This window comes from Caretta caretta, chromosome 2 (assembly GCF_965140235.1).
Source record: "Caretta caretta isolate rCarCar2 chromosome 2, rCarCar1.hap1, whole genome shotgun sequence".
NCBI classification, from domain to species: Eukaryota; Metazoa; Chordata; order Testudines; family Cheloniidae; genus Caretta; species Caretta caretta.
In genome coordinates, this window is record NC_134207.1 from 77,869,466 (window position 1) to 77,884,543 (window position 15,078).

Genomic DNA, 15,078 nt, shown 5'->3' on the forward strand with positions numbered 1-15,078 from the left:
TGTAGGTTTTTGTCTCTGTCTGAGGAGTTGGAGCAAATGTGGTTGTATCGTAGAGCTTGGCTGTAGGCAATGGATCGTGTGGTGTGGTCTGGATGAAAGCTGGAGGCATGTAGGTAAGCATAGCGGTCAGCAGGTTTCCGGAATAGTGGTGTTTATATGGCCATCACTTATTAGCACTGTAGTGTCCAGGAAGTGGATCTTCCTTGTGTCTGGACTTTACAAAAACTAGACAAGCCATTTAAAAAACACACTTTGCTTCTCTACAAAAGAAAAAGGACACTAAACTATCTAACCTACTACATGCCACAAGGGGGCACAACAGTAGTTCCCTTAACCCACCCAACAATATTGTTAATCCATCCAACTATACTCTTAGCCCAGCAGAAGAATCTGTCCTATCTCGGGGCCTCTCCCTTTGCCCTTCCACCCCCACGAACATGATACAGTTCTGTGGTGACCTAGAATCCTATTTTCGATGTCTCCGACTCAAGGAATATTTCCAACATACCTCTGAATAACATACTAACCCACAGAGACCTTCCTACCAACACTACAAAAAGAAGGATTCTGGGTGGACTCCTTCCGAAGGTTGAAACAACAGACTGGATTTCTACATAGAGTGCTTCTGCCGACGTGCAAGGGCTGAAATTGTGGAAAAGCAGCATCACTTGCCCCATAACCTCAGCCATGCAGAACACAATGCCATCCACAGCATCAGAAACAACTCTGACATCATAATCAAAAAGGCTAACAAAGGAGGTGCTGTTGTCATCATGAATAGGTCGGAATATGAACAAGAGGCTGCTAGACAGCTCTCCAACACCACTTTCCACAAGCCATTACCCTCTGATCCCACTGAGGGTTACCAAAAGAAACTACAGCATTTGCTCAAGAAACTCCCTGAAAAAGCACAAGAACAAATCCGCACAGACATAACCCTGGAACACCGACCAGGGGTATTCTATCTAAGATCCATAAACCTGGAAATCCTGGATGACCCCTCATCTCAGACATTGGCACCCTGACAGCAGGCTTGTCTGGCTATGTAGACTCCCTCCTCAGGCCCTACGCTACCAGCTATCTTCAAGACACCACTGACTTCCTGAGGAAACTACAAGCTATTGGTGATCTTCCTGGAAACACCATCCTAGCCATTGTGGATGTAGAAGCCCTCTACACCAACATTCCACACAGAGATGGGCTACAAGCCGTCAGGAACGGTATCCCCAATAAAGTCACGGCAAACCTGGTAGCTGAACTTTGTGACTTTGTCCTCACCCATAACTATTTCACATTTGGGGACAATGTATACCTTCAAATCAGTGGCACTGCTGTGGGTAGCCACATGGCCCCACAGTATGCCAACATTTTTATGGCTGACTTAGAACAATGCTTCCTCAGCTCTCGTCCCCTAATGCCCCTACTCTACTTGCACTACATTGATGACATCTTCATCATCTGGACCCATGGAAAAGAAGCCCTTGAGGAATTCCACCATGATTTCAACAATTTCCATCCCACCATCAACCTCAGCCTGGACCAGTCCACACAAGAGATCCACTTCCTGGACACTACGGTGCTAATAAGCGATGGCCACATAAACACCACCCTATACTGGAAACCTGCTGACCGCTATGCTTACCTACATGCCTCCAGCTTTCATCCAGACCACACCACACGATCCATTGTCTACAGCCAAGCTCTACGATACAACCGCATTTGCTCCAACCCCTCAGACAGAGACAAAAACCTACAAGATCTCTATCAAGCATTCTTACAACTACAATGCCCACCTGTTGAAGTGAAGAAACAGATTGACAGAGCCAGAAGAGTACCCAGAAGTCACCTACTATAGGACAGATCCAACAAAGAAAATAACAAAACGCCACTAGCCATCACCTTCAGCCCTCAACTAAAACCCCTCCAACGCATTATTAAGGATCTACAACCTATCCTGAAGGATGACCCAACACTCTCACAAATCCTGGGAGACAGGCCAGTCCTTGCCTACAGACAGCCCCCCAACCTGAAGCAAATACTCACCAGCAACCACACACCACACAACAGAACCACTAACCCAGGAACCTCTCTTTGCAACAAAGCCCATTGCCAACTGTGTCCACATATCTATTCAGGGGACACCATCACAGGGCCTAATCACGTCAGCCACACTATCAGAGGCTCGTTCACCTGCACATCTACCAATGTGATATATGCCGTCATGTGCCAGCAATGCCCCTCTGCCGTGTACATTGGCCAAACTGGACAGTCTCTATGTAAAAGAATAAATGGACACATATCAGACGTCAAGAATTAACACATTCAAAAACCAGTTGGAGAACATTTCAATCTCTTTGCTCACTCGATTACAGACCTAAAAGTGGCAATTCTTCAACAAAAAAACTTCAAAAACAGACTCCAACAAGAGACTGCTGAATTGGATTTAATTTGCAAACTGGATACAATTAACTTAGGCTTGAATAAAGACTGGGATTGGATGGGTTATTACACAAAGTAAAACTATTTCCCTATGTTTATTTCCCCCCCCCCCCCCACTGTTCCTCACATGTTCTTGTCAACTGGTGGAAATGGCCCACCTTGATTATCACAAGAAAGGTTTTTCTTCCCTGTCCCCCCGCTCTCCTGCTGGTAATAGCTCACCTTACCTGATCACTCTTGTTACAGTGTGTATGGTAACACCAATTGTTTCATGTTCTCTGTGTATATAAAATCTCCCCACTGTATTTTCCACTGCATGCATCCGATGAAGTGAGCTGTAGCTCATGAAAGCTTATGCTCAAATAAATTTGTTAATCTCTAAGGTGCCACAAGTACTCCTGTTCTTTTTGTGGATACAGACTAACATGGCTGCTTCTCTGAATCCTATTATTTGTTTACTTTATGCACGTGTAAATGAGGAAGTGCTGCCCAGATAGCTTAGGACTCACCTTTATTTACTACAGAAGACTATGCCTAGTATTTAACCTTACTGGTTTGGGCTATCCCGGTCTGTATTAACACACTAGTTGGAAAAGTAACCTTATGCACCCTGCTTCTCTCTTCACAAGAACTTGAATGATCAATGCTAAAGGGAACAAATAACTTTATACTTACTACTAACATATGCTTGTCAGAATCTGATAAACCGACCCTCACTAGTCCCTAACGAACACAACCGCTCGACTCCTTCGACTTTTCCTTTATTCTCCTTTTAAAAAGCATACATTATGCTTAAATTTCCTTTCCAATCAATCCTTCTAGAGCAGGGGTGGGGAACCTACGGCCCAGGGGCTGGATCTGGCCCACTGCTTAATTTCATCCAGCCCTCACCAAGTCTCTGTGCTGTGGGCCAGAAGCCCCAATCCTCAGTGCCCACCACCATGTGACTGGAGCTGTGAGTGCTAGCTCGCCCCGCTCCTGGGGGAAGCTAGGGTTACCAGGCTGTTAAAAGTCCAGTTGGCTCTGCACAGCTCCTGGAAGAGGTCAGCATCTCCTTGTAGCCCCTGGGTGCAGGGCCAATCAGGGAAGCTCCACATGCTGTCCCCGCCCTCAGCACCAGCTCTGCAGCTCCCATTGGCTGGGAACTGTGGCCAATGGGAGCTGCGGGGGTGATGCCTGCGGGCAGAGGCAGTGTGCACCATGCAGACCCACCTGGCCAGACATGTGGGCTGCTTCTGGGAGCAGTGCAGAGCTAGGGCAGGCAGGAAGCCTGCCTTAGGCCCGCTGCATCACTGACTGGGAGCTGCCTGAGGTAAGCACTGCTGGGCTGGAGTCTGCACCCCGAATGCCCAGCCCCAGGTCAGAACCCACTTCAGCACCCGAACTCCCTCCTAGAGCCCGCATTCCCAGATGCACTCCAACCTCCTGCCCCAGCCCTAAGCCCCCTCCTGTACTCCAAACCCTCGACCCCAGCCCTGAGCCCCCTCCCATTCCCAAACTCCCTCCCAGAGCCCACACCCTGAACCTTCTTCCACACCCCAACCCCCTTCCCCAGCCCAGAGCCTCTTCCCACACCCTGAACCCCTCATTTCTGGCCCTACTTTGGAGCCCACACCCCCAGCTCAAGCCCTCACCCGCTTCCGCACTCCACCTCACTGCCCCGGCCCAATGAAAGTGAGTGAGGGTGGGGGAGAGCGAGCGACTAAGGGGGTGGGGCTGGAATGAGTGGGAGTGGGGCTTCAAAGAAGTGACAGGGCCTAGGGGAAGGGCAGGGCAAAGGGTGTGGCAAGGGTGTTTGGTCTTGTGCAATTAGAAAGCTGGCAACCCTAGGGGAAGCTTCGAGCCTCTGTGCCTCCCCTCATGGGGCTGGAGCTGCGAGTGCCAGCTCACCCTGCTGGGGTGGTGGTGGTGGGGGGAACCCTGAGCCTCCGCGTCCCCTGGTGGGGCTGTGTGTGTGGCCCGCGACTGATTTTTTCTGTGGGCCAATGGCCCCTGATAGAAAACAGGTTCCATCCCTGTTCTAGAGCCATCAATATACTTTCCATGGGTAATTCAATGCATGTTGAGGCTCCAAAGAATGTACTTTCTTCTACAGTACTCTGAATCCAGGAGAAAGGCAATGATCAAGTCTTAGTCTTGAATCCTCCATATGGCAGTTGTTTGTTGCCCTCTGGTCTAGCACCATAAATGCATTCTGATCATGGTATTATAAGTAAGGCTCCATGTTTGTTATGGAGGTCGTGGAAGTCACAGATTCCGTGACTTTCCACGACCTCTGTGACTTCTTCAACAGCCAGTGTGGCTGACCCCAGGGCCGCCCAAGCAGCTGGCTCCAGGGCCAGCTGCTCAGATGGCCCCAGGATGGCCACGGTGGCTGCTGCTGGAGCGGCTTTGTAGCCAGCCCCTGGTTGTGGCCCTGGGGCCTGCTGCACCAGCTGCTGCTCAGGCAGCCCCAGGCAGCTGGTCCCAGGACTGCCCAAGCAGTAGCTGGTGGGGTTGGCCCTGGGGAATGCCTGAGCAACCAAACCTGGGGCAGCCAGAGCAGCCGCTGTCAGCAGCCCCCGGCAGTGGTCCCTGGGTAGCTGGAGCAGCTGCTACTCAGCGGCCCTGGCATCTGGTGCCCCTGGTTCCAGCCCTCCCAGCAGCAGTGGCCTCCCAAGATTTAATCAGGGGTATTTATAGGATAAGTCATGGCGAGGTCACGGGCTGTGAATTTTTGTTTATAGCCCATTACCAGTCCACGACTTTTACTAAAAATACCTGTGACTAAATCGAAGCCTTTTAATTATAAGCATATAGGAAAATATAATATCCATTATCTCATCTTTATTAAAAGGAAAGGGAGAATGTCTAATGTCTCAATGCCCACCAGTACCTAACAGACCTCCTGGGATCATTCACATACAAAGTGAATGCAACTATGTCACTGTTGTAGCTTTCTTTTCTCTGTATTGCACCTTAACATTTCTAATGAGCCAGCTTGTCAGCTGCCATACTATGAGGCAGAGTTGATTCAGCATGGTGGTCTCTTACAGAGACTATGATTTTGTCCTTTCTTGCTTTGTTTCCCTTACATTAAAATAAAAGACTTTGCCAGACAAACATAGTTGCTTTCTGTGTATAGTAAAACAACAATTTGAGGAGGTGCAATGCAAATGCAATGGATAATGCCTGTTTCCTCTTTTCTGTCTTGCTAGCATTGTAAAAGCTAAAATTCCGAAAAATATAATACTGGAAACTTCTAATGAAATTCTAGTAAATTAGTAATTTTTTTTTTTGAAGTCTAAATCACCCTCTTGAATGTGCTCCCCCAGTAAAGCATTCCTTTGCATAGTGCATAACTTAGGTAAGACTTCCTTTGTGAAGCTATTGACAATCCATATCCTTGATATGGATCCAATGCCTTTTAAATATGAATGTTGAAGCAGGTAGGAATGAATTAAAATGTATATTACAATAAGCACTGACAAAGATGAATGACGGTAACTCTTTTATCTATCAGCCCTCTCTCTGGATTATTCATACATTACTTTCACAATGTCTTATGCAGCAGGAATGTTTCAAGCTTTTCATACCATTCTGTCTGTCATCCTGTCACATTTTAATGTCAACACTGTGTTCATTAGGGACATTCTGCCCAGGGGGTTTGTCATTTTTTGTGTTTGTCAGTGAAGAGAGAAATTCTACTATGTCTCTGCATTTTTTGCATAGCATCACACTGACATCAAGTTGCTGATTAACTGTGTTGTCATAATAAGCAGTAGACCTTAATAAGCTGTGCTCTTCTGTTGGGAATTATACTTTTTTATTTTCATTGTGTTTAGTCACTGGCCCATTTTGTGTTATACTTCTTCAGATGGCGCAAACATAGGTCTGCATACAAACAAAGGGTGAACTGAACCCCCACATCATCATCAGTGACTCAAAAGTTCACAATGATACAATCTTTAATTAAAGAACTGGGAGGGGAAATAAAATAAATAAATCAGAGAGCAAATGTAGTGAAGTTGACATGGCAAGTACAACTCTTTTAATTAAAACAGAAGGCTAACTTGTATGTACTTCTTGCTTAAGACACATTTAATAATGAATGAAAAAATGAGAGCCTAACATTCTTTTTATTATGGCCATGATAGCATTTACTGAGGGGTAACTTGTTAGTCTGACTTGCTAATCATGCCATTGACTCATGAATTATTTTAATTAACTTTTCTTTCTTAGCATTTGATTTCAGTTAAGATTGTAACATTTTTCAACACATGAAATATATTTTATGGTTGAAAAATTTCAAAGGCCTGGGCAAAGTATGAATCACTCAAGATGTATGTGCATCTGTTGAACCTACAAAACCGATATTCATGCATACATATTGGATAATTGCTCACTTTCAGGTACTCGATTTGAACAGATACTTTTTTGCACTTACAAAGGCAAAATGTCAGTGCGTTTTATGGCATCACTAGCAGTGGTTGAAAGTTTTCCATTGAAACAGTTGTCATGAAAAGGCTTTCTGCAGACAACTTTGGTTTTTTGGGGGGGGGGGGGGGGGGGGAGGGGAGGATGGGTCAAAACCAAAATATCTAAGTTAAAAACAAAGTACTTTGGTCAACCCCCCTAAAATATGTTGATTTGGATGTGCTGCAGTGATGCTTCAGAAGTTGTAGTTTGGGTATCTCATGTGTCCATTCTAATTTATGTGCTAAGCTCCCCAGCAGGATTTCATCTTCACAATACACCATAGCCAGGTACTCCCATGATGCATCACTTCCCCTCACCAAGAAGGAAGACTGTATACATAGGAAATGTAGTTCAATCAAGGAGCTCAGCCTATAGAAGAGAATAGGAGTATGAAGCACCCAAATGGTAACTTCCACAAGTCACTACAGTACCATTTCTGAATTGAAATATTCAAGTTTTCATGGAAACCCCTCTTTTATAACCACTTCTAAGTACCACCACCCATTTACTGCACTTTGCACAATATAATGAAATTGCATATGCAAAGTGTGACAGGTATTGCAACCCCATGCAGTATTTTGGGGATCATTGTATTAAATTAACAAATGTTTGATTGTGTTCTACTCCATGGGGAAGGTTACCACTACTCCAGGAACAAAAGACAGTGGGGCGTGATTAACATGAATCATTAAGACTGTAACCTACTCCAGAGAGGTCCTACACTCTGGGGTGATTCGAATATACTTGTTCAAACAGGAGTTTCCATAGACCGAGAGACAAAAAAGAACTAGGGATATATAAAGGCTGAGTTAAACAGACTCAGGGTCTTCCTTTTGATTCAGCAAACAGAAAGGACCTTTCATTCTAAGGGGACCCCAACCCCTACTCAAGGGTTAGATGGACATTGGCCAGCCAGTTTCACCATGTGGAAGATGGGACATTTCTGGTATGTTTATTAAGCATGTAGGAACTTTAATGTTTTCTCTGTGATGCATTTACCTTGCTTATGAAGAGTTGTGTGGTAACTTGTAACCATTGACATTACACTATTCATAGCCTTCAGAGAAAGCAATGGACGGGCAGTGATGGTTAGGAGGACTGGCTTTCTGGGAATATCACAGCATATGGCAGGCTTTAAAACCCCCAGTCAGGAGGAAGAGAGACTCTGGACTCCATCCAAGAGAGGTTATGGCTGGGAGTCTGAAGCCGGAAGTGGGTGCTCAAGAGGGAGCACAGAAACGGAATATAGGCACAGTTACCCTGCAACTGTTAGATAAACAAACAATGTTTTAAAAAGAGCAGTCTAACAATTGGTACTATTGCCATCAAGGATTTTTTGTTTTGGTGTATGGAAAAAAATAGATTTTTGATTAACTTAAGGGAAAGGATTTTAAGTTTGCAATCACACATTTATCAAAATACCCTCCTTTCTGTTAATTCATGTCTCCTTCTTGTGTTAGATAAACAGTTTTCAACAACTCCTTCCCACCTTCATTCAAATAAACAATGGCATAACCAAAATGTTCTTAGCAGCAGAGGAAAGCCATTTCTATAAGACAAGTGCTACTTATCAAACAATACCAAGGCTCAGTTCCGTAAACACCCAAAAACCTGGTTTAAACCCTGATGCAACAAAACCACTTAAGCCTAACTTGAAGTTCGGGATTCGGACACCTATATAACTGCTTTCCTGAATCAGGGCCATAGAGCATTGGGGTTATAGAAGTATTCATTGTAATAGCAACATGCACTACACTGGTTAGTGTTTGCAAAACTATCCCCTTGTTCTTTAATAATTGTTCTGGTAATGTGTGTCAAATTGTGTGGTTATAATGCATGAGTAGCCAATATTGTCTAACCTATACTTGTGAGCTTAATACAGTTTCTTGGTCAAATTTCTTCCTCCGCGGAATATGGTCTTTCAGAAAAAAAAAAAGGTTTGTCTTTGTCTGCAGGCTCTGTCAAAAGGGTAAAAAATGTCTTCTTATTCTCTCCAAACCCCAACACAGTGAAAACACTGGGATTTATTTAGATGGATTTGGCAGACATTTCATATTTTGTGTTAGTTTGACCATGATATATATCCCACTTGGAGACCAGTTGGTTTGGGGATTAAGACCCTGATCCTGCAAAGATAAACACATGGGCATGGATCCCTATGATGGGGTGGATAAACCCCACCTGGGAGAGATAGGGCACAACTCTAGGCCTGGGAAGCCTTGCCTCGGCAGACCTACTGGGCATGCTCCAGTTGTGGTGGGGACTTAAAAGGGAGTGTCTTCAACACAGAGGGTGGTGATTGGAGAGAGAGTGACCTGCACTCGCTGCTATGGAGTGACCATATCCCCAGGAGGAGGACTGCTGCACAGGCTGGGACTCCCCAGCCTGCAGAGGCCTGTGGGCCAGGTTGCAAGGGACAACTGCAAGCAGCGATGCATCCTGAGGAGGACCAGAGAGGTAGAAAGAGACCCAAGGGAGGGTGTTAGCTGGACTGCAGGTAAACAAATGCTTGCCCAAGAGGGACCCTGGGCTGAAACCTAGTGGAGAGGGAGGGCCCATTTTCCTCTGCCCCCTATCACAAGGAAGGTCGGCTGCTGCAGACTCCTACCTGTGAGGGAGAGGCTCACCTGCTCACAAGCCCTGGTGAAAATCAATAGATGTCACCTCATGTGGGCCTAAGTCAGTATTTGTACCTAATGTTCCAGAGGTGATAGACTATTTCACTTCCCTAGTGTACTATTTGGTCCTCAAAGTTTTGCATTTTTGGCCTTTTTATTAGGAAAAATGGAGCATGGCAAAAGATGCACGTGGAAATTGAAAGAGGTATTTTGGCTTTTCATCATTGTAATGGGTTCTCTATTCACTGCTGGGGCACCTCCTTGTGGCTCATCTGGGAAATAGCTCTGCCTGGTTTGAGGCCCCCTTCTGGCTTCTTGCTTGCTCTGTGGCCCCTTTTATGCTCCAGGAGTTGCAGCTGTCTTCATGGCTTGGCCCTCCTCCCAGATCACTGTGCATTTCCCCCCTTCGAGGGTATCAAAGTCTTATCAGCCTGCCTGTCCGGGTATTGTTTTCAGCAGTTCTCTAACTGTTCAGTCAGAGCTATGCCACTTCCAGCAGTAACTCGTAGAGTAACCCGGGCGTGTCCAATACTCCAGATTCCATCCGAGGGATCCTACAGTCAGTGGCCCAGGTCTGCACCAACCCAAACCTGGCTGGCATTTCTCTGAACCTTTTCCTACTCCACCTTTATTAAGCTTTCATCACCTCTCTGGGTAAACCCTTCCTTCATGCCTAGGATCCCAGGGCTTTCTACCCTCTCTCTAGTTTCCTCCTTTCCTTTTCTAAGCCCAGAGAAGGACTGCAGCCCCTTTTCTGGCCTTATACCTGTCCCTCCTGCTCTGCTGCACTCCATCCTCAATTAGGGATTGCCTATGAAGCCTAAGGCCTTGTCTAACTTACCGGGGGTTCGACGGGTGGCGATCAATGCATGAGCGGTCGATTTAGCGGGTCCTAAATCGACCACCTATCGCTCTCCTATTGATTCCTGTGCTCCACCTGAATGAGAAGCGCAAGGGGAGTTGACAGGAGAGCATCTCCAGTCGACACTGCGTAGTGTGGACCCTGCGGTAAGTAGATCTAAGTACGTCGACTTCAGCTACGTTATTCACATAGCTGAAGTTGCATAACTTAGATCGATCTCCCCCCATAGTGTAGACAAGGCCTAACTCTCCCTAAGGTGTGGCTTACTGGTTACTTAACCCTTTCCAGGCTACGATGGGGTGAACACCCCATCACAATAATCTATATTTGGTTTAAAATTTTGCAATGCTTTAAAGTATGTAAAACAGTGTTTGCCAATGACAATGGTGAATTTCCACATTTAAAAATGAAAAGAAAAATGGAAGTTATGAAATTTTCATTGCATGATTAATGCTGCCAGCTGCAAGTGGTCCAAAATCCTAAATTGGCCCCCCAAAGTCATGAGACTACCTTAGAAATCCTAAGATTTATTTTAAATAAATGTTGAGCTCTTTTCCTTTACCATCTTTTTATTTTAACCTTTACTATCCACTTGAATTATATTTTTAAGCTTTACTCCTCTACCACAAAGACTAAAATATACTTTGTTTAAATGGGAGCTGAAATTCTCACATATCCACATGACTCCAGGTGCTGAGGCTTTAAGAAAAAAAACCCAGATGTCACAAAACTTGGTACAACTGAAACATTTGTCAGTGAAACAAGAAGTTTTGCTCAGCTAGAAAAATGAGCAATTTTCTTAAGGTAATTAAGAAGGAGTGAGTTGAATTGTACCTTTATGAACAGCTGTGTTTATTAGCTCCTGTGTACACTAATGAGGAAATCAGATTACCCATGTTACTGTAAATAACTCTTGTAATGAAGAATAAGGATTAAGTTAAAGCTGGGAAAGAAACTAGGATTATGTTAGCTTTGAAAAAGCTAATTCTTGGAGAACTATTGGCACCCTAGGGAGAATGGTTAAGTATTAAGAGATTTCATATGAAATAAAACTAAACAACTGCAAATCACCGACTGGTAGAATTGTGAATGGACTGGCAAATTGGTGTTTACATTCGGTTGTGTGAAATACTGCTGTCTTTCTAAGCAGATTGCAGGAGTTTCTGCAACATGATTCTAGCTAATCAAAATCAAGTGACTGTAGAACAGGAAAGAATAAGCAATAAAACTGATATATTTGAATTCAGCATTAAAATTCAACAATAATCCCTCACTCTGAGTGTGCCTCTATTTTAAGTATTTCAATGCCATGTAATTAATTTATTAGTAGCAATTAATGTACTGGTAGCAATACCCTTGAGCAAGGGCTATAATTCAAGAGATCGGGCTTATTAAAAAACCACAGCATCTCCAGTTCTTTGCAGAAGAGGTCAACCTCATCCCAAATATCTTTAAGCCAATAAGAGACGAATATGTCCAGACAGGAGCTAGGATGGGTATTGCTTTAAGAGCTGTTATACAAAGCTACTGTAGCAATGTACCGTAGTGCCTGATTAAACAATTTATTTGGTCCTTTTTGAAACTTCAATTCCAGTGCAGCACTTATATGCATGCACAGTTCTTTTGTCTTCTTTGCGACAATCTGACACAGCTTGGGAAAGCAAGCTCTCCATTCATTCGAGAAATGCCACCCAGAGGGTCCTTTCAAAAAGCTTTGTGTATTCCAGCTGGAAAAGGACACTGAATGCATTCCATGGCCCTGCACTACAGATCTGTGATACTGTCATTATTACTATCACAGAAAAATGTACTATTTCTTACTGGCTGCCTTCTAGACCAATGTCACTGGGGAAATATCATGGGCTGCTTTATGGGTGGCTGTCCTATTTTATATGCAGCACATCATAAAAAACTTTATACCTGACAGGCTTCCTAGGGACACTGTACTTTTCACCTAGGTAAGATTCTCCTTTTTATTTCCTCTAAATGATAAAGTCTTTCCCCTATTTACCACTTTTTGGTCCCTTTATAATTTAACAGTATCCTTGCTCTCTCCCATTTCAGAAAAGAGCCTCCCAGGGACTGGGTCCTTCCCTCCCCGGCCCTACCCCATTTTCTTCTGCCCTAAAACCTGTGCAATTAACTTCTGTCACCTTAAAAGCCTTTCTCTCAGCACATTGCTCCAGCTGTTGAAGCATATGTAATTACATCCAACAGAACCTGTCCTGGGGCATGCTAGTTTCATACAATTTTTATATCACCTTTTTTCATTATTCAAGCAAAGTGAAAATTTTAGGGCAGCATGATTAGACTGAAATTGGAACTATTCAAGGTACTGTATTGTGTATAAATGCAAGTTCTTTCCTTCCCCACAATGAGTTCAAAATACGTTGTAAAAAAAAAAATCAATCTACTTGGCACACATACTGGTCCCATATTCCAGACTATCATCATTATGATTTTTCATGAGGCCACATTAGGGTTCATTAGTACTCTTATGGTTTGGGTTGTAGTTTAATTTGCTGGAAATAGAGTCAATGATTAGTATCTCATTATAGGCCTATATAAAATCTCTTCTGGCTTTGCCAGTGAGAATCTGTGAAGACCAATTTGAGAAGTTAAGACTAGTCAGACAAGTGTTATGCAAACACTTCCAGTAAGGTGCTTCTTCATTCTTAAGAATCCATAATTGCCAATCCATCATACCTGACCAGAGCTGGCAGTAAAAGGAATTTCCATTTTGTGGGGAATTCCAGGTTCGCATCGGAAAGAAATGTCAACATTGCTGGATTTCCAGCAAAAAGGAACTCTCTCTTTCAGCCCCTGCCAAGGAGCCCTCCAGCTTATGTGCTGGTCAGTGCCCTATATCCCTGGCTGACAGCAAACTGGCCTGGGATCCAGGCTGCCCTCACCTCAGCCAGCTGGAAAGCTGCCAGCCTGCCCACTAGTTTGGGAGTGAAGCAGCTAGGCAGCAGGCAAGTTGGGAAGCCGGCTGGGAAGCCCAGGAGCTGGTGAGTTGGGCAACTGGGCTTCCAGACACCAGTGCTGCCTGATTTCCTATCAGTCTGCTGGCCAACTAGCTGGTGGATAGGCAGGTGGGCTAGCAGGAAAACAGGAAGATAGGCAGGCCGTGCAGCTAGCCATCCTAATTGCCTGCCTGGTCTCCATCAAAACTTGTGACGGAATTTACACATTCATAGGCAACCTGTGAATTCTGTAGAATCAGCATTTTCCGATGGAAAACTGCCATCAGAAAAATGTCAGCCAAAAAAACTAAACATGGTCGCTCTTTACATTTTTATCTTATTTCGTTGTAATTTAGATATTCTTTCCCTTCCCTCACAAATTTCAATATCACCTTAATGCTCCACCTCTCTAAGGTTTCTAAAGAATGTCCTGTGGCAGGATGATCCCTATTCCAGCTCCTATTTATAAAAAAAAATAAGCCTCAGGGCTGGTTTTGTCTGTTGAAAGTGAAGCAAGAAATTCCAAGGTTAACTTACAGCGACTTTTGGCAATTCCAGATAAAACCTATTGTGTGAGACACAATATGACCTGTACAGTAAAGCCTGCCAATGAAGTTAAGAACACTTAACACTGGTGATTTTATGTTAGTGAGAGTCAAAAGAGGGAGTTGGATGGGTGGCAGTGAGGTGGAGGGATGGAAAGCATTCGTATTAGGATAGAATTCAAACAACAACATGAAAGTAAAACTAGGAAAGAGACTGAATCTAAAAGTCTTAGGGTTAGAAATGGAATGAGAGAAAACAGGCTGGAATTAAAACAAACAATGTAAAAATTAAATGATCAGCAAGGGTTAGAAACTGAAAATAGGAAAATAAAATGAAAATGGGCCAGAGGTTAAGGAGAGAAAATAAGCAATGTTTAAGGAATGAAAAGGGGAAAGTAGATGGAGTTAAAACAAACAAAAAAAAATAAGAGACAAAATAATCAATGACCAATAAACTATTGGCCAGCAAGTGTGGAGTTCAGTAAATCTTAATGTGAAAATTATCTTGCATTGCACCCCTACTCCCCTTCCTCTTTGTCTCCACCTTGGCTAGTCAAATTTTTAGCTCTCGGGGGAAGGAATTGTGTGTGGGGGGATGATACTCCAGTCCTAGCTAAGGCACTAAATATACCAGGATGTAGTGATACTACGGCAACCAGCCTCTTCTCTTATATTACCCCAGCCTGTCTGCTTCCTAGTGCAGGTTGCCTGCTTATCCCGACTTGCTTTTCTTTGGGCTGGCGCCAAGAAATTTGGCAGAGATGGACAACTGCATTCCTAAGGTGGCCATTTACAATTGCCTGCAGATGCATTTCTGTCTCTTCTAATAGGGAAAGGAATCTCAACACCTGTTATGTTTTCTTCTCTTATTCCTCAGGAGACTGGCACACTTTTACAAGCAATCATTCCTAAGGGAGAGAGGAAAAGCAAAGGGTTGATTTTTTGGTTGTCATGTGGTCACTGACCCAGTGATGAAAAGGGGCCATAAAGGCAGCAAATGTCCCCTGCCTGGGAATACTTGTAGCATAGGCTCCCCTGGCTGGTTTAAAGCCAGCTCTACACTCCCTACCACCTGTACTGGCAGCATGTTTGGGGTCAAGGAAGCATTGCTGCAATGTTCTGGCTAGTCTCTGCTGCTGGAATGGCCCCTATGGCTGTTGCTGCTGAACATAAGTTAGAACAGCCCCGAA